An 18,766-nucleotide genomic window follows, 5' to 3' on the forward strand; every position below is an offset into this window, starting at 1 on the left:
TGACTTTGTTCTTCTCCTTCAATATTGAGTTGACTAGTTTGGGTCTTTTGCTTCTCCATATAAATTTTAGAATAACTTTGTTGATCCACAGAATAACTTGCTGGGATGTAGACTGGGATTTTGTTGAATCTACAGATCAAGTTGGCAAGAACTGACACCTTAATAATATTGAGTCTTCATGTTCATGAAGACCTGTTCATCTTTCCACTTACTTAGTTCTTCTTTGACATGTTTCATCAGAGTTTTGTAGTTTTCTTTATATAAATCTTGTACATATTTTGTTATATTTTGCTTAAGTGTTTCATTTTTGGGGGTGCCAAAGTAAATGGTAATGTTTTAAATTTCAAATTCCATTTGTTTAAGAAATCAACTGACTGTTGTACATTAACACTGTATCCTGCAACCTTGCTATAATTGCTTATTAATTCCAGAGGTTTTTTTCATTTCTTTGGGATTTTATACACTGATAATCATGTCATCTGCAAACAAAGATACTTTTATTTCTTCGTTCCAATCTGCATACTTTTTATTTCTTTTTCTTGTCTTATTGGATTAGCTAGGATTTCCAGTACAATGTTGAGAAGCAGTGGTTAGAGGGGACATCCTTGCCTTATTCTTGGTCTTAGTGGGAAAGCTTTGAATTTCTCACCATTAAGTATGATGTTTGCTGTAGGGTTTTTGTAAATGTTCTGTATCAAGTTGAGAAAGTTCCCTTCTATTCTTAGTTTGGTAAGAGTTTTTTTTTTTTTTTTTTTTTTAATCATAAATGGGTATTGGATTTGTCAAATACACTTTCTGCTTTTATTGATATTATCATGTGATTTTTCTTGTGATAGCCTGTTAAGCAGGAAAGAATTTTCAGGGAGAATTAAGCCTCTTTTTTGTTGTTGTTTTTGTTGTCCCAGGTTTATTGAATATATTATAGCATAGCAGAAAGATTCAAATGGCTCTATGTGTGATGTTTTGAATTTATTCCAACAGTAGGCTGAGTGACCTGCAGGTTTAACAAACTACCAAAGTCCAAAAGCTTCAGCATTTCCTTGGTCTCAGATCTACTTCAGTGATCTTATGATCCAGGGCTGAGACTTCAGGAATATAATTATCTCTCCTTTCTCTTTCCTCTTCCTGCAGCTTAATGGAGATACCTCTCACTGGGCCTCTGACTCCACTTCATCAGATGCATGACACAGCCTGCTATCTTGTTGTGGAGCTTCTTGCTGGGAACAATGGTGATCTCCTTGCACATGTGGTTGTTCCTGTAGAAGTCATTGCCCATGCACATATAGTACTTCTCAAACTTGACCTGGCAGCTTCTTCTTGGTTTTGGTGCAAATGCAGCCCATGTTGGTGGGTCCTTGGTAAAAGAATCACCTCTTATTTTTAATTTGTATTTGCCCTTACAGCAGTGTTTTAGTCCGTTTGTGTTGCTATAACAGAAATACCTGAGACTGGGTAATTTATAAAGAACAGACATTTGGCTTACAATTCCGGGACAGCTGCATCTGGCATGGGCCTCAGGCTGCTTCTACTCATGGTGGAAAGTGGCAAGCAGCCAGTGGGTACAAGCAGATCATATGGTGAGAGGAAGCGAGAGAGAGAGAAGGGAGGTGCCAGGGTCTTTTAAACCACCAGTTCTCGCAGGAACTAAGAGAGCGAGAACTCACTCAGGCCCCCTGATGGAGTTTGGATGTGTTGTCCCCTTCAAAACTCATGTGGAAATTTTGATCCCCAGTGTGGCAGTGTTGGAAACTGATTGAGTCATGGGGGCGGATCCCTCATGAATGGATTAAAGCTCTCCCTGGGGGAGGGGGTACTAATGAGTGAGTTCTCACTAGATTAGTGCCTGCGAGAGCTCATTGCTTAAAAAGACCCTGGCACCTTCTCTCTCTCTCTTGCTTGATGTCCGTATCTCTCCCTATACCTGGGAAGTTCTCTGCTATTATTTCATTGAATATGTTTTTAATGCCTTTTCCTTTTTCCTCCCCTTCTGGAACACCCATGATTTGTGTATTAGTGTGCTTATGGGTGTCTGCTATCTCTCTTAGGTTTTCTTCATTTTTTAAAATTCTTTTTTCTTTTTCTTTTTTTTGTTCACTTGGGTTATTTTGAAAAGGCCATCTTCAAGATCAGGAATTCTCTCTTCTGCTTGTTCTAGCCTGTTTAAGCTCTTTGTTGTTTTTTTATCTTGTTGAATGAATCCTTCAGCTCCATAGCTCTGCCACCCATTGAGAGATGTGGCTCAAACATCCCAAATAGATTCAACCCAAAAATGCCATCTCCAAGACACGTTATAGTCGAATTGGCAAAACTCAAAGATAAAGAGAGAATCTTAAAAACTGCAAGAGAAAAGCATCAAGTCACCTATAGGGAGTCCCTATCAGACTAACAGCAGACTTTTCATCAGAAATCCCAAAGGCCAGAAGAGAATGGGATGATATACTCAGAATACTAAAAGACAAAAATTGCCAGCAAAGAATATTTTACCCAGCAAGGCCATCCTTCTGAAATGAAGGACAAACAGTATATTTCCCAGACAACCAAAAACTGCAGGAGTTTACCACCACATGACCAGCCCTACAAGAAATCCTCAAGGGAGTACTGCACCTGGCACCTGAAAAACAACCATCATTACCATGAATACACGAGAAATAATAAAACCCACCAGTAAAACAAAAGCAAATGATAAAGAGAAAACAACTTTACCTAACTATGCAAGAAACCAACAAAAACAGAGACAAACAGTAAAAAGGAAAGAAAGGAACAAAAGATATTTAAAACATATAAACAAAAATCAATAAAATACCAGGAGTAAATCAACACGTTTCAATAATAACTCTTAAAGTAGGACAAAAAATTAGTTCCAGCTCAGGCACACCACCAGCACCTTGGGGTCTGCCTGGGAACCAGAGGTTTGGATCTGGGGACCGGACCCCACTCCCACTTCCAGGAAAACTGTACCAGTGTCTCAGTGCCAGCCCAGGGACCTCCTGAGGCATGGAGAAGGGGACCAGAACCCCCCCCACAACCAGGGACACTGCACCAGTGCATAGGGTCCTGCCCAGTAACCTAAGGTATAGAGCCAGGGACTGGACCCTCCTCCCACAACCAGACATGTCGGGCCTTAAAAACTAATGCCACCTTAAGTGACATTGCAAGTGGCACCATTATAGGCCCACAAGGGCATATTAATGTGGCAGCCTAAGATGGCGCCATGAGGAAGTAGAGTGGGGGTGTCTGCAGAAACCTTGCCTTAGCCCTTATTGGCCAAATACAGGCTTCTGCGCTCATGAACACTGCATGGTTGCAATAGCTAGGCATTGAGACAGGATGCATGCCCTTGACCTTTAAGCTGATTGGATTATGTTAAAACCTCCCCTGCCTATCTGCCTATAAAAGCAAGTGCTTGTGTGGTAATAAACGGAACTGCTCGACAGAACCCCCGCCGCATCTGAGTGTCCTTTAACTGGGCTGGTTTGGGGCCGGCGGTGTGCCCACCTCTCTTCACGGCTCTCTTCCCCCGTCTCCTTCCAAAGGGGATAGGAGGGAAAGAGGAATCCCGGGCCGTTCGCTCGCCCACCGAAAGGAATGAGGCTAAGGGCTGTTCGGGTCGGCCGGCGGTGGACCTGACACAGGCACACCTTGCCAGCACCTCAGGGCCTGCCCAGGGACCTGAGGCATGGAGAAGGGGACTGGATCTCTCTCCCACAAACAGGCACACCACGCCAGCACCTTAGGACACGCTGGGGGACCCAAGGCAAAGAAAAGGGGACTGGACCTCTTTCTCACAAGCAGGCACACCAAGCCAGTGCCTCAGGTCCTGCCCAGTGACCCAAAGTATGGAGCTGGGGACCGGACCTCTCTCCCACAACCAGGCACACCAAGCAAGGGCCATGGGGCCCACCTGGGGATCTGGGGTATGGAGAAGGAGACTGGACCTCTCTCCCACAACCAGGCACACCAAGCCAGTGCCCTGGTTCCCACCCAGTGACCTGAGGTATGGAGCCAGGGACCGGACCCTCCCACAACCATGCATACCATGCCAGCACCTCAGGGCCCACCCAGGGACCCAAGACATGGAGAAGGGGACCGGATCTCTATCCCACAACCAGGCACACCAAGCCAGCACCTCGGGGCTTGTCTAAGGATGCAGGACATGGAGAAGGGGACCAGACCACCCTCCCACAACCAGGCACATGGCGCCAGCACCTTCGGGCCCACTCAGGGACCCGAGGAATGGAGAAGGGGACCAGACCCTCCTCCCACAACCATGCACACTGCACCAGTGCCTCGGGGCCTGCCCAGTGACATGGGGCATGGAGAAGGAGACCAGACCACCCTCCCTCAACCAGGCACACCATGCCAGCACCTCAGGGCCTTCCAGGGACCCTGGGCATGGAGAAGGGGACTGGACACACCTCCCACAACCAGGCACATGGTGCCAGTGCCTTGGGGCCTGCCCAGGGACCAGAGGCATGGAGAAGGGGACCAAACACACCCCATAACCAGGCATACCACCAGTGCCAAGGAGCATACCAAAAACAGCACTTCCATGTGGGTGGCCCACCACAGCCACCACAATAACCGTGGCTCCCGTGAAAGCGGCTAGATGCCACGACCACCACGACCATCCGCAGATGGTCCACCAACCACTGGAGTGCATTCACGCAAGGAGAGTCACCAGCAGAGACAAAGAAGAGGATGTCTCTTTCCACAAAGCCCATTTCAGAGTAACAGAAGAAGCATCTGCTCTATGATAATATTGGGGAAACTGATCACATATCTCAGCATTGGATAGATCATCTAGGCAACAAATTAACAGAGTAACCATTATTCTCTCAGAAGAAGAGAAGAAATATAGGGTAATTAGATAGGGGAGGGGGAGGGAATGGGGGAAGGGGAGAGATTGGACAAGGGGCATAAAGAATAATTATGATTTGTAATAATACATATGCTAGTAATATTGATTTGATCAACATATCTTAATGTTCAACCCCCAAAATACATATAATTGATTTTGGTTCAATAAATAAAATAAATTTTAAAAAAAAACTCTTAAAGTAAAAGGATCAAATTCCCCACTCAAAAGACACAGACTGACTGACTGGATTAAAAAGATAGACCCAACAATATGATGTCTTCAAGAGACTCATCTTATCTCTAAAGACATACACAGACTAAGAGTGAAAGGATGGAAAAAGATATAACATGCAAACAGAAACCAAAAATGAGCAGGAGTAGCTATTCTCATATCGGATAAAATAGACTTTAAACCAAAAACTATAAGAAGAGACAAAGAAGGCCACTATATAATGATAAAGGGATCTATCCAGCAAGAAGACTCAACAATCAGAAATGTATATGCACCCAACATTGGAACAGCCAGATATACGAATCAAACTCTATTAGCCCTAAGAAAGAGATAGACCCAAATACCATAATAGTAGGGGACTCGAGCACTCTTCTCTCAACACTGGACAGATCAATTAGGCAAAAAATCAACAGAGAAACACAAGATCTAACTAACACCATAGACCAATTGGACTTGGTAGATATCTACAGAACATTACATCCAACAACCACTGAATATACTTTCTTGTCATTAGCACATGAAACATTCTCCAGGATAGACCACATGTTAGGTCACAAATCAAGTCTCAACAAATTAAAAAAACCCTGAAATTATTTCATGTATTTTTTCAGACCACAATGGATTAAAACTAGAAATCAATAAACAAAACTCTGGAAACTATACAAATCCATGGAAATTAAATAACCTTCTACTGAAAGACATATGGGTCCAAGAAGAAATTAAACAGGAAATCCAAAAATTTATTGAAATTAATGAAAATAATGACATATAATACCAAAACATGTGGGATACTGCAAAAGTAGTAAAAAGAGGGAAGTTTATTGCAATAACTTTAATTGCTTACATCAGAAGAATAGAAAGATCGCAAATAAACAATATAATGCTTTAACTCAAAGAACTAGAAAAACAAGAACAGTCCAACCCCCAAAGTTAGCAGATGGAAAAAATAATTAAGATCAGAGCAGAACTAAATGAAATAGAAACTCAAAAAACAATACAAAAGATCAATGAAAAAAATTGTTTTTGAGAAGATAAAATAGACAAACCATTGGCTGGGCTAACTAAAAAAAGAGAGAAGACACAAATAACAAAAATTAGAAATGAAAATGGAGATATTACAACAGATTTCACTGAAATAAAGAATCATTAGAAACAATTATAAACAACCATTACCAACAAATTTGAAAACCTGGAGGAAATGGACAAATTTCTGGACACATACAAACTACAAAGACTGAACCAAGAAGACATAGAAAATCTGAACAGACCAATAATAGTCAAAGAGATTGAAGCTATAATCAGCAGTTTCCCACAAAGAAAAGCCCAGGACTGGATGGCTTCACTGCTGAATTCCACCAAACCTTTAAAGAAGAATTAATACCAATTCTCTTCAAACTATTCCAAAAAACTGAAACACAGGCCATTCTCCCAAACTCATTCTATGAGGCAAACATTACCCCGATACCAAATCCAGACAAAGATACAAAAAAAAAAAAGAAAAGAAAACTATAGGCTAATATCTGTGATGAATATAGATGCAAAAATCATCAATAAAATATCAGCAAATAGAATACAGCAACACATCCAAAACATTACACCACAATCAGCTGGGATTCATCCCATGGATGCAAGGACGGTTCAACATATGCAAGTCAATAAATGTGATATACCATATCAACAAAATCAAGGACACAAACCATATGATTATCTCAACAGATGTAGAAAAAGCATTTGACAAATTCAACATCTCTTTGTGATAAAGACTGTCAACAAATTAGGTATAGAAGGAAAGTTTCTTAACACAATTAAAGCCATATGTGACAAACCCACTGCCAACATCATCCTGAATGGGGAAAAGTTGAAAGCTTTTCCTTTAAGAAGGGGAACAAGACAAGGATGCCCACTCCCACTCCTAGTCAACATATTATTGGAAGTACTAGCCAGAGAAATCAGGGAAGAGAAAGAAATAAGGGGCGTCTAGACTGGAAAAGACGAAGTCTAATTGTCCCTATCTGCAGATGACATGATCCTATATATGGAGAAGCCTAAAGACTCTACAAAAAAACTCTTAGAGTTGATAAACAATATCATTAAAGTTGTAGGGTATAAAATCAACATGCGAAAATCAGTAGCATTTTTATACTCCAATAACAAATTAGCTGAAAAAGAAATCAAGAAAGCAAGCCCATTTATAATAGTCACCAACATAATATAATACCTAGGAATAAAGTTAACCAAGGATGTAAAAGACCCGTATGACAAGAACTGCAAATCACTGTTGAGAGAAATTAAATAGGACCCAAGAAAATGGAAAAATACTCTATGCTCTTGGATTGGAAGAATTAACACTGTGAAAATGTCCCTACTACCCAAAGTGACCTACAGATTCAATGCAATTCCCATCAAAATACCAGTGACATTCTTCACAGAAATGGAACAATCCTAACATTCATGCGGAACAAAAAAAGACCCTGAATAGCCAAAGAAATACTGAACAACAACAACAACAACAAAAAGCTGGAGGCATACCACTACCTGACTTCAAATTATACTACAAAGCTGTAGTAACCAAAACAGCATGGTAGCCTACTGATCTTTGACACCAAGAACGTACATACAAGGCACCAAGAACATAGACTGGGGACAAGACATCCATATGTAGAAGAATGAAATTACACCCGGGCCTCTTGCCACATACCAAAATCAACTCAAAATGGATTATAGAACTGAACATACATCCTGAAACTATAAAACTCCTAAAAGAAAACATAGCAGAAACACTTGAGGAAGTAGCACTGGGCACAGACTTTATGAATATGACCCCCAAAGCACAGGCAACAAAAGGAAACATAAACAAATGGGATTATATCAAACTAAAAAGCTTTTGCACAGCAAAAGAAACAATTAACAGAGTGAAAAGACAACCAACAAAGTGGGATAAAATGTTTGAAAAACATGCATCTGACAAAGGATTAATATCCAGAATATACAAGGAACTCAAACAACCATCACAATCAAGATATTGATTATTTCTATCATTCCAAACATTCCCTTATGACCTTGTGTAGTCAATCCTTTCTTCACTTCCAGCTTCTAGAAATGACTAATGTGTTCTCTGTACCATAGTTTTGCCTTTTCCATAATGTACTATAAATGGAGTCATACAGTTTGTAGCCTTTTGTGTAAGTCTTCCTTCACTCAGGTTAATACTTTTGAAATTCATCCATCTTGTTGCATGTATCAGTAGTTCTGTCCTTTTTTGTCAAGTAATGTTTTATCGTAAGAATGAACCACACTGTGTTACCCCCCCCCCACAACTTATTCACCAGTTGGTGAACATTTGGGGTGTTTTCACTTTTGGGCAATTTAATAATAATAATTATTATAATATTATATATAACTACGTTATATTGTAGTAAGTATTACATGTAATTTCATTTCTCTTGGGTAAATACCTAGAAGTGCACTTGGTGAGTCATATGGCAAGTGTATGTTTAACTTTGAAGTGTGGAAATAAATGAAGACGACCCAAATAAAAACAAGCAAAGCCTACTTATTCAGACCTTGCTATAGCAAGGGAATTAGTCACTGACACTTGCATTTAGCAGAAACCCAAAGGCAGGCAGAGGAGTGGGAAAGCTTAACAGTGGGAAAAAAGGGAAGGCTTCAGGTATGCCTTGATTGGAGGCTATTGACACAGGCAAGCTGGTTCTGGTTATGGGGCAGAACCCCTTCTGAAATGGGAGTCGCATGACCTACAACCAGACAAGGTAGATCAGAGAATTTCTTTATAACCAGCTTCAAGACAGAAAGGCAGAGGAAGATTATATTTTTAGTTTCAATATCCTTTCTTGGGGAAAGGCGCAGGTGAAGGAGGGCAGAAGGTCAGAGAGAGATTTCTGAAGCCTCCTGAGGCCTCAAGCACCATACCATGCTTATCATTTTAGTCACTTAGCAAATAACAAGGACTGTGGGAATTATAAGCTAGGAAACATAGACAAAAACCAAAATACATACGAGGGTACTTCAAAAAGTTCATAGGAAGATTTGTTTTATCTTTCAATTCTATTTTAAAGTTAACTTTTTGAAGTACCCTCATGTATCGATCCATGAGGTATGTTGACATCTCTCCCTAAAGTCACATTGGTATAATTTTGCCGATCTATTTCTTTTTCTTTCTTTCTAATGTAATTTTATTAATATTATTTTTTACATTCTAGGATGTTGTTGCAGAGCAGTTGGGAGGGAGGAGAAGAGGGGAAGGGGGAAGGAAATGAGATGGAAGAAGGAGGAGGGACAGGATTGAAGCCTGTGACACCCCCCTCATTTCCACAGGGGAGACGAGGGGACTTCCAGCAGTGGCTTGGTCATTGCCAGGCTGGATGCAGACGTCACGGGGGTGTGGCAAAAGCCCTCGGCCCACACCAACACAGCTCGGGAACCAGGGCCCTTCTTGCTGCAGCTTGGTGGTCATTGCTGGGCTGGTTGCATGTGTCGGGGATGCGTGGCTGAAACCTTCATGCACTCTGTAGGTCTCTCCTCCTCTTCCCCTGAGCTCTAGTGGCCCCAGCTTGGCTGTTGTTGCTTTTTTGTAACTGCAAATTGGTTGATTTGTGGGAGACAGTGACGCTGGGGACCGTCTATTCCGCCATATTTAGTTCTGCATATTTCTCTTATGTTACAAACATTCATGATATTTTTATTGTTCTCTCTCAGTATGCCTTCCTTTACAGCACCCCTTATGTAGCTAAATGTCTGACTTTCTGCATGTATTTTGGAACTTAAATGACTAACAATCAAGCTTGTGAGAATTGTTTATAAATTAAATAGAAATAAGTTCCAACTAAGCTATGTTAAAGGATAATTTCCAATAAAAGCTAAAAATTGGGCTGGCCAGTTAACTCAGCTGGCTAGAGCAAGGTGTTATAACACTAAGGTCAAGGGTTCAGATCCCCATACAGGCCAGCTGCCAAAAAATTAAGCTAAAATCATGACTCATGACTCTTATGCAGATATAAAATGATAAAATCAAAATGTGCAAAGATTTTACTTAACTCGTGATTAATGAGGAAACCAGTAAGACGTTATAGCAAGTTCAAGTGAATCCAAAGGGCATATTAATAGATCAGAAATGTTTAAGTTGCAAAGGAACACAAAACCGCAGGAGAGTCGTCCCTCCACCAGGACAGAATTTATTGACATGTCTACAGACAAGAATTATTTTGCACTACTATTAGTTAGTCACAATTTACAAAGTTTAAAATAGCTAAAGGCAATGAAAAGGCTAGAACCAGATAACCTGGAAAGGTGTGCTTTAGATCCAAGGTTAACGTTTTCTTAAAGAACCACACAGTAAATATTTTAGGCTTGTTGGCTCTAAGGTATCTGTCCCCAGTACCCAATTATGATGTAGTAGAAAAGCAGCCAGAGACAATATATAAACAGATAAGCATGACTGTGTTCCACCAAAATTTTATTTACTAGAACAAGTTGGCAGCTACACAATGCATAGTTTTTTAATAGGAAACTTTCACCCAGTATTTATTTATTTTGCTTATTCCAAGCTTCCTACAGCCAAATAAATAAGCTTTAGTGCATAAATGTATGGCAATTATTTGGCTTTACAGACTCTGGGTTTAAATATAGCTTTAACCTTTTATCAAAATTTTTTTTACTCTATTAATAAAAAATAATCCATTTGAATAATTAGGCTCACCTAAAAGAAAAACATTGTTTGGTCACTGAAAAGCTGTTTCTTCTACTGTAAATTCCTTCTCAGGAATTCATCAGACTCTAATCTGTCATTCAAGACCCATACATTTTTACCTCCTCTGACAGCCTTCCCAGAGGTTGTTGAAAAACAACAATACCAAGATGCGGTGAGGATGCAAAGCATCTGGAACTGTCATACATTGCTGGTGGGAATGTAAATCGGAGCAGCCACTTTGGAAAACAGTTTGGTAGTTCATATGAAAGACTCAATATACAACAGCCAGACCATATATAAAAACAGAACTCTAACCCATAATCTGAAGCAACCCGCCCAGGAAGCCAAACTACAACCTCTGTAGCAAGCAACCCAGAGCAACCGGGACTTTGTCAGTAACTGACAGCTTCCCTAATTTTTGTTCCCCTCCCTTCACTCGCCCAGTCCCTTCCAACGTAGAGTGAGGCCCAGAAGTTGAATGAGAGTTTGGCATTAACTCTCGAAAAGAGCCTCCGGGCGCCGACAGCGAGGTCTCTGCATCCCGGGTCTACCTTGCGGAGGTAGCTTTGCCTTTTCTACGCTCAGCTTCCATGTGTTAGATGTGAAGAGCCACAGAGGTCACAGGCAGGACCACAACATAAGTGGACCAAATCAGGAGCAAACTTACCAAGCCCGAAAGATGGGGCGAAAAAGGGCACTGCGCAGGCGCACTGGATGTGCCCACCGGAAGCACCAACAGGCGGAAGCGACCGCAAGGGCCTCTGGGGAGTGTAGTCTTTGATGCAGAAGGGTTAGAACGTCCTGGGCTTCATTTGGCACCCCCACCCTTCTAATCCTCCACCACAGCCCACTCTCAGGTATGTACCACTTTATCTTTTGCGTTCCCTGGCGCCGTCACCTGTGGTTGTTGTTCAGACCTGGCCTCGCTGCTGTAAGCGGCCCCATTGCTGTCCGTGAGAGCTGCACTTCCTTGCTGCAGCTCTTGCCTTCAGGAACTCTGTAGGTCTCTCCTGTTCTCCTGAGCTCTAGTGGTCCCAGCTTAGTTGTCATTGTTTTTTAATAGTTGTAAATTGGTTGATTTATGGGAGAGAGTGACACCGGGTACTGTCTCTTCCACCTCTTGACCAGAAGCACTCAATAGTCCCCCTGATCTTCTAAACAATGTCTTAACCGTTCAGACTCTATGCTGTTAACCAAGAGACACCAAGGGGAAAATATCTGAAATTCAGCCTGGTGGAGTCTCCTTTTCCTGCCTTCGTATCCTGCTGTTCTCCTGGGCTTGCTGATCTTGTTAAATGGCTGCAAAGTTTAATTCTTGATCCAGACTGCAACTTTCGAGTCCAAGCCTCCCGATTCTCACCAACCTTCCTGATTTATTAGCTGTTGAGTCCAGTCAATTCTACACTTGCCACATTCCCGGATTCTTCCCCCATTTCCAGCACTTTCCCAGCTTTCCGTCTCTTTGTCACATTCCCCTTCTTCTTCCCATGCATGCTGCCTTATGCTTCTGAGGAGTAAATAATGGTTATGCCCCTTAACCTGCTAGGAACAATCCTTACTGCCTGCCCTGATGGTGCTCAGATTCTATAATTAAAAGACAGACTTCTTGGATTTAATCTTGGTTTCACCATACACTGCCTGTGTGACAACATGTGTTTCTTCATCTGTAAAATCCTAGACTCATCTATCTAGTGGTCTACTCAGTGGTTCCTTTTGGATGCCACATAGGTAACTCAAACCCTTCATTCTCAGAACCAAACTTCTGAGCTTACCCCAGACTTCTCCATACCCAGCATCCCCCATCCCAGTAAGTGCCACTCCAGCCTTCCAGTTAATTAGGACCAAACCTTGGCTTTATCTTTGATTCCTCCTTTACTCCCATATCCCACATCCAATAAGGAAATTCAGAATCTGACCACCTTTTGCCACTTTCACTTTTTCCAACTTAGTCTAAGCCACCATCGTCTCTTATCTGGATTATTGTAATTATTGCAGTATCCTTCTACCTTCTTCCTCAAAGGTCTCATGTCACTACAGCAGCTACATGTGTTAAATGAGTGAAACAAATTATACAAGCATTCATATTATGAGAATGAACATGGTTTGTATATATACACACAAAAGTACTTCAAAAAGTTCATGATGTTCATGAAAAAATAGAATTGAAAGATATGTGAATCTTTCCCCGAACTTTTTGAGATACCCTTATACATAATACATATATACATATGTATGCACACACACACACACACACACACACACACACACACACACACACACACACACACACACACACACACACAAGTGAAAATGGATAGAGCAGGGCATTAATTTGAAGAAACTCACCAGAAGGTACTAGCAGATACTCAAGGGGAATGGAATCAGACTAGGGCAAGGTCCTAAAGGAGACCCCAACTTCAGCTCTGTTTACTTCTGCATCTTCAGGACTTTTTCTAATGATAATATGTTATTTCTGTGATTGAAATAAGGACATCTAATAACATAAATAATTTTTTAAAAGAAAATATCTTTTGACTCTTGTGCAGAAAGGAGTTAACATAACAGGTCTGACTGCTATCTTTTGAAATACCTGTTTACACAGACGCCCTTGGCTGGCTTCTGGGGATTTGGGCTTTGAGAGAGTTCCCAGCATTCCCTCATAATAGTGACTCACTTTGCCAAAATCATGTGGTTTATGCTGAACACCTGCTTTCCTTCTGGGAGTCTGGAATTTTGGTACATGCCCAGTATGTACCTGTATGTTCTACTTGACCAGCCCCTGATAAAAACCCTGGGCACTGAGTTTTCAGTGAGCTTTCCTGGTTCCCTGACAAATTGTTGCTGGGGGAATTAAGTGCATCCTGTGTGACTCCCCAAGTAAGGAACTTTTGGAAGCTTGAGCCTGGTTTCCCCTGGTCCTCACCCCATACACCTTTTTCCTTTGCTTTGTTTTGTATCCTTCTACTGTAATAAGTCATAGCCGTTAGTATGACTATATGCAGAGTCCTATGAGTCCTCCTAGCAAATCATGGAAACTGAGGTGGTCTTGGGGACCTCTGACCCAACATGTTAATGGAAAATTTGCAGTTTTATTCCTTTTCTCTGATCACTTCTTCATAGTATTTGTGAGTTTAACCTTAAATAGCATAACCTCAGTATTTTAGAATTAATAGCTCATACTTCTGGCCAGTTTTTTTTTTTTTTCTTTTTCTTCTTCTTCTTTTTTTTTTTTTTTATAAGGAAAAGAGGTTTATTTGGCTTACAATTCTGGGACAGCTGCGTCTGGCATGGGCTTCAGACTGCTTCTACTCATGGCAGAAAGTGTCAGGCAGCTGGTGGGTACAAGCAGATCACATGGCAAGAGGAAGCAAGAGAGAGAAAGCAAGAGCTTTTTTCTTCTAATTTAATGATCATAGCTCATAGCCACATGATGCTTTTCATACCTATTGTTTCACTTTTCACTGGTCTTTCTCACTGCAATGTTTTCTTTGTCCTGGTTAGCCCATTAGAAATTTGTACATTTATATTTTTACTTTTATAATAAAGGTTTTTCAAACATATACAAAAGTGGAAAGAATACTATGTACATTGCTTATAACTCTTGCCTTGATTTAACAGTTATTATTCTGACTTACTTGTTTTATGTAATTTTTGCTGTTGCAGAGTGAAAGGAAAAAACCCCAGCCTGAGCACAAAAGAAACACACCAGGAGACAGAGACTCAAGCAAAGTGTATTAGGCAGGCAAAGTGAACAAACAGGCTGCCCTCTTGAGAGTGGGAGCAGCAGCTGCCAGGGTCAGGCTGGGCCTTTTATATCCAGTTAGGCTGAGCTGGACTGTTCCCATTGGCTAAGAAGGAAGGGGAGGGAAGCGAGCAGGGTTTAAGCTGAGCTGGGGTTTTTCTATAGGTGGAGAAATTAACCTGTGGGAAGGGGATGTGGTGGTGAAGAAGGGGGAGGGGGTTTTTGTGATTCTTGGAAAACGTGCTGTTCTAGGGACCTGAAACTCTCTGCAGCCATTTTGGGTGTTCCTCCTGTCCGCCTGCTGCCATCTTAGACATCGGCTAAAACATAATTGCCTAACAGAGAATGTAGAATAATGAACCCCATGTTCTCATCATTCAGTTTTAAAAATGTATCAACATTTGGCCAATAGTGTTCTGTTTTATCATGACCCATATTTGTCCTGAGATGTTTAAAAGCAAATCTTTGATATCATTTTGCAATGCTTGGGGGTACACAAGACCATCCTCAGATTTAGTAAATCACTAGAACTCATGGAGTGCAGCCTTAGACTCATAGCTAACTTACTACAGTGAAAGGATACAGATTTAAAATCAGCCAAGGGAAGAGGCACACAGAGCAGGGTCCAGGAGACATGAGACATGGGGCTTCCAGTTGTCCTCTGTCAATAGAGTTGTCAGGATAGTGCCTGTTTCTCCTAGAAATGATGTTTGGCAACATCAAATCAGTACTGCCAACCAGGGAAGCCCACCTGAGCCCTGGAGTACAGTTTTTATTGGAGGTTGGTTCTGTAGATGTGGCTGACTTTCAGGTGTCTGACCTTAGTCTCTACCCCTCCACAGGTCTGTGAGGTCCAAGTTTCCCACCATAAATCACATCACTAGCAGAAACTCTCTGCTGTGGCCCAACCCCCCAGGTAGAAAAAGACACTTATCAGGCAGGCCATTCCAAGGACATAGAGGTTACCTGCCAAGTGCCAGGAGCCAGGAGCCAGGAGTGGAGGGCCAAACAATTCTTTGGGTAAGGTTAATCCTTTACCACATAAATTTTCATCTCTACAGATAAGGCCTCTTAAAAAAAAGAAAAAACGGAACCACAGTGCCAGTTTTATACCTCACATGAATAATAATGAGTTTTACAAAATCATCTAATATCTAATCAATGTTCACATTTCCCTAATTGCCCCCAAAACATCTTTCTGCATTTGGTTTGTTGTAATCAGGATCTGTCACTTCTTGCTATGTGATGGAGACACAGAGATTACTCAGAACCCAAATATTAAGAGCAGTGATAAGCCCAAAGGGACTGCACCAAGAAAAACTCCTTCAGGTAGGGAGAAACATGGCACAGCCCCAAGTCGGTATTTGCTTCAGCTTTTTTTTTGTAAAGTCAAGGAAATACAAGAGAAAAAAGTCAAGGAAATACAAGAGAAAAAACAACTTAATCAAAGGAATGAAAAGAAATTGGCTATGGGGCATTCTCTGGAAAACATCTTGAGAAACAAAGAAAAGGGAATGAAGTTGGTTAAGAAATGACCTTAATGTTCTTATCTAATCTAGCAGAACATCCTTGAAGATCTTTGTTGTGCTAAAGGCTTTTGCCCTTTTGTAATCCCTGTTCTGCCTCAAATCTCTTATCCACACTAAGGGCTTTTGCCCTGTGTAAGTTCCCTGGTCTTTCTCAATCTTAGCATTCCTACACTCCTCCACAAGGATGCACATAGGGACTTATTTCATAACAGCTTCTCCTTCTTTTTCCCCCATGCAATTGACTTTGTGAAATGCTAAAGTATTGTAAGATAAGTTGCAGACATATCAGTTCACCCCTAAATATTCTAGTGTCCTTAAAAATAACGACAGGGCTTTCACTCTATTGCCAAAATACCATGCTCACATTTAACATTAATCATCTAATACTCTGCCCACATTGAGATGTCCTCAGTTGTCCCCAAAATGTCTTTTATATCTGGTTTTTGCAAACTAGAACCCAGTCAGGGCCCGCTCATAGAGTTTGGGGATCTAAGTCTCTGGATTTAGAACAGTACCCCTCTGCCTTCTCAAAAATTTCTTTATGAAATTAATGGGCTGGAGATCTGGGCCCATTGTGAACTGCCACATACTAATTTCCATGTGGACTTGAAATTTTGGGCATCTAAGGGGCAGGACATCTGGGGCCATTCTGAAGAGAGAGGTTCCTATGTAAAAGCTCCTGTCTGCCTCCCTCTAACTGTACTTCACTGTGAGCAGATCCCGCCCATGGGCACATGGACCTACATTGCAGAAGTACTTGTGGGAGGAGTGTTCAGCCCAAGTGCTTATGCCGACTGGAGGACTTGGCTTACAGGCTGGGCCCAGCTCAGCCCAAGTCCCTCCAGGCTTCAGCCTCAGGCTTGCTAACATATGTTCCTTATTCTGTCAGCTCTGTATCAGCCTGACCTTGGTCAGTCATCCCACCATGAGGTCAACTCCGTTTTACATACAGAGAAACAGCCTGGGAGAGGTAAAGCAGTTACCCTATGGTATCAAAAATAGACACAAGACTCTAAGTTCACTTCTTCGATTTGGGCCTCTTCTCGGACATTCTGAGGCCTTTTTCCTCATTAGGGTATTCAGAGTTAATATTTGCACAGGTGTTTGCATATGGGGATCTTACTCCCTGGACAGAATATGGGGTAGTACTAATGGATGTCCTAGCTCTTTGGGCCTTTTTTTCAGGGTTTTGGGTGGTGATGGTAGAGGCAGAATTTCCCACATTAATGCCTTTGTGACCTTCCTACCCTCAAGTGTGGGCTGAAGATGAGTCCTGCTTCAGTTAATGGGGAGAGGATTTCTACCCAGGCATCACTCATTTTTATTTTCTGTTCCCAGATCAGCCTTCAGGGACTTTCCCCTTATCTAAGGACAGCACCCACAGACAAGAAAATGGCCACTGGGCCTCTGAGAGCCAGGGGTGAGGTGAGTATTTCCTGAAATTCCACGCTGCCTTGTTCATAATGGGAAGTCATGGAAGGAGTGACTTTTCTTACCTGGATCTTCCCCCAGCGTCTCTCCCTGTTCCACCTACTGCTCAGCCATTCACAAGTAGTTAACTATGACCAACAGTGTTTAAATAAAAATATGAGATTGCCATCTTAAGTGCCCAGTGATGATGTAGGTTAGGTCAGAAACAGCAACAACATTCATCTTTGGGCTACTTGAGAGTTTGGAGAGTTGGAGAGCTGTGGAGAGAGGGGGTTATGCCAATGGAAAGAGAGAAGGATGTGTGGTAAGAGTCCCAAAGTCTGGACCATTGGGCATACTGCCCTGACCACAGTGTTGGAGCAGCCAAGACATTTAAGTAGAGTTGATTATTGTATAGATATAGGGGAGAATGCTCACTAGTACCTGTGGCACACATGGTTGATGTGGTGTCATGCATGTTTTATGTTTGCATGAGTTTTCAACATTTAATTTCGAAATATATGGGGATGTGCTTTGGAAAATCCTTTTTGGTATCAGTTTCTAATTTAATCCTGTTGTGGTCAGAAAGCATATTTTGTATAATTTGAATTCACTTAAACTTATTAAAAATTGTTTTATTTATTTATTTATTATTTTAAATTTTATTTTGTCGATATACATTGTGGCTGATTATTGCTTCCCATCACCAAAACCTCCCTCCCTTCTCCCTCCCCCCCTCCCCCCCAACAATGTCCTTTCTGTTTGCTTGTCGTATCAACTTCAAATAATTGTGGTTGTTATATCTTCTCCCCCCCCCCCGGTTTGTGTGTGTGTGTGTGTGTGTGTGTGTGTGTGTGTGTGAATTTATATATTAATTTTTAGCTCCCACCAATAAGTGAGAACATGTGGTATTTCTCTTTCTGTGCCTGACTTGTTTCACTTACTATAATTCTCTCAAGGTCCATCCATGTTGTTGCAAATGGCAGTATTTCATTCGTTTTTATAGCTGAGTAGTATTCCGTTGTGTAGATGTACCACATTTTCCGTATCCACTCATCTGATGATGGGCATTTGGGCTGGTTCCAACTCTTGGCTATTGTAAAGAGTGCTGCGATAAACATTGGGAAACAGGTATACCTTCGACTTGATGATATCTATTCCTCTGGGTATATTCCCAACAGTGGGATAGCTGGGTCGTATGGTAGATCTATCTGCAATTGTTTGAGGAACCTCCATACCATTTTCCATAGAGGCTGCACCATTTTGCAGTCCCACCAACAATGTATGAG

The 18,766-nt window shown here is 41.6% G+C and overlaps 1 long non-coding RNA gene across 1 annotated transcript in view; it reads left to right on the plus strand.

Annotated features, from left to right (window-relative positions):
- The first annotated feature begins 11,565 nt into the window (after positions 1 to 11,565).
- The window catches only part of LOC134366504 (uncharacterized), a 69,028-nt gene continuing 61,827 nt past the window's right edge, over positions 11,566 to 18,766 (plus strand). The window contains exons 1-2 of the long non-coding RNA XR_010022327.1: positions 11,566 to 11,653; positions 17,406 to 17,492. This is a non-coding gene — a long non-coding RNA (uncharacterized LOC134366504). The remainder of the gene's footprint in view (positions 11,654 to 17,405; positions 17,493 to 18,766) is intronic.

This window comes from Cynocephalus volans, chromosome 2 (assembly GCF_027409185.1).
Source record: "Cynocephalus volans isolate mCynVol1 chromosome 2, mCynVol1.pri, whole genome shotgun sequence".
Classification (NCBI taxonomy): Eukaryota; Metazoa; Chordata; class Mammalia; order Dermoptera; family Cynocephalidae; genus Cynocephalus; species Cynocephalus volans.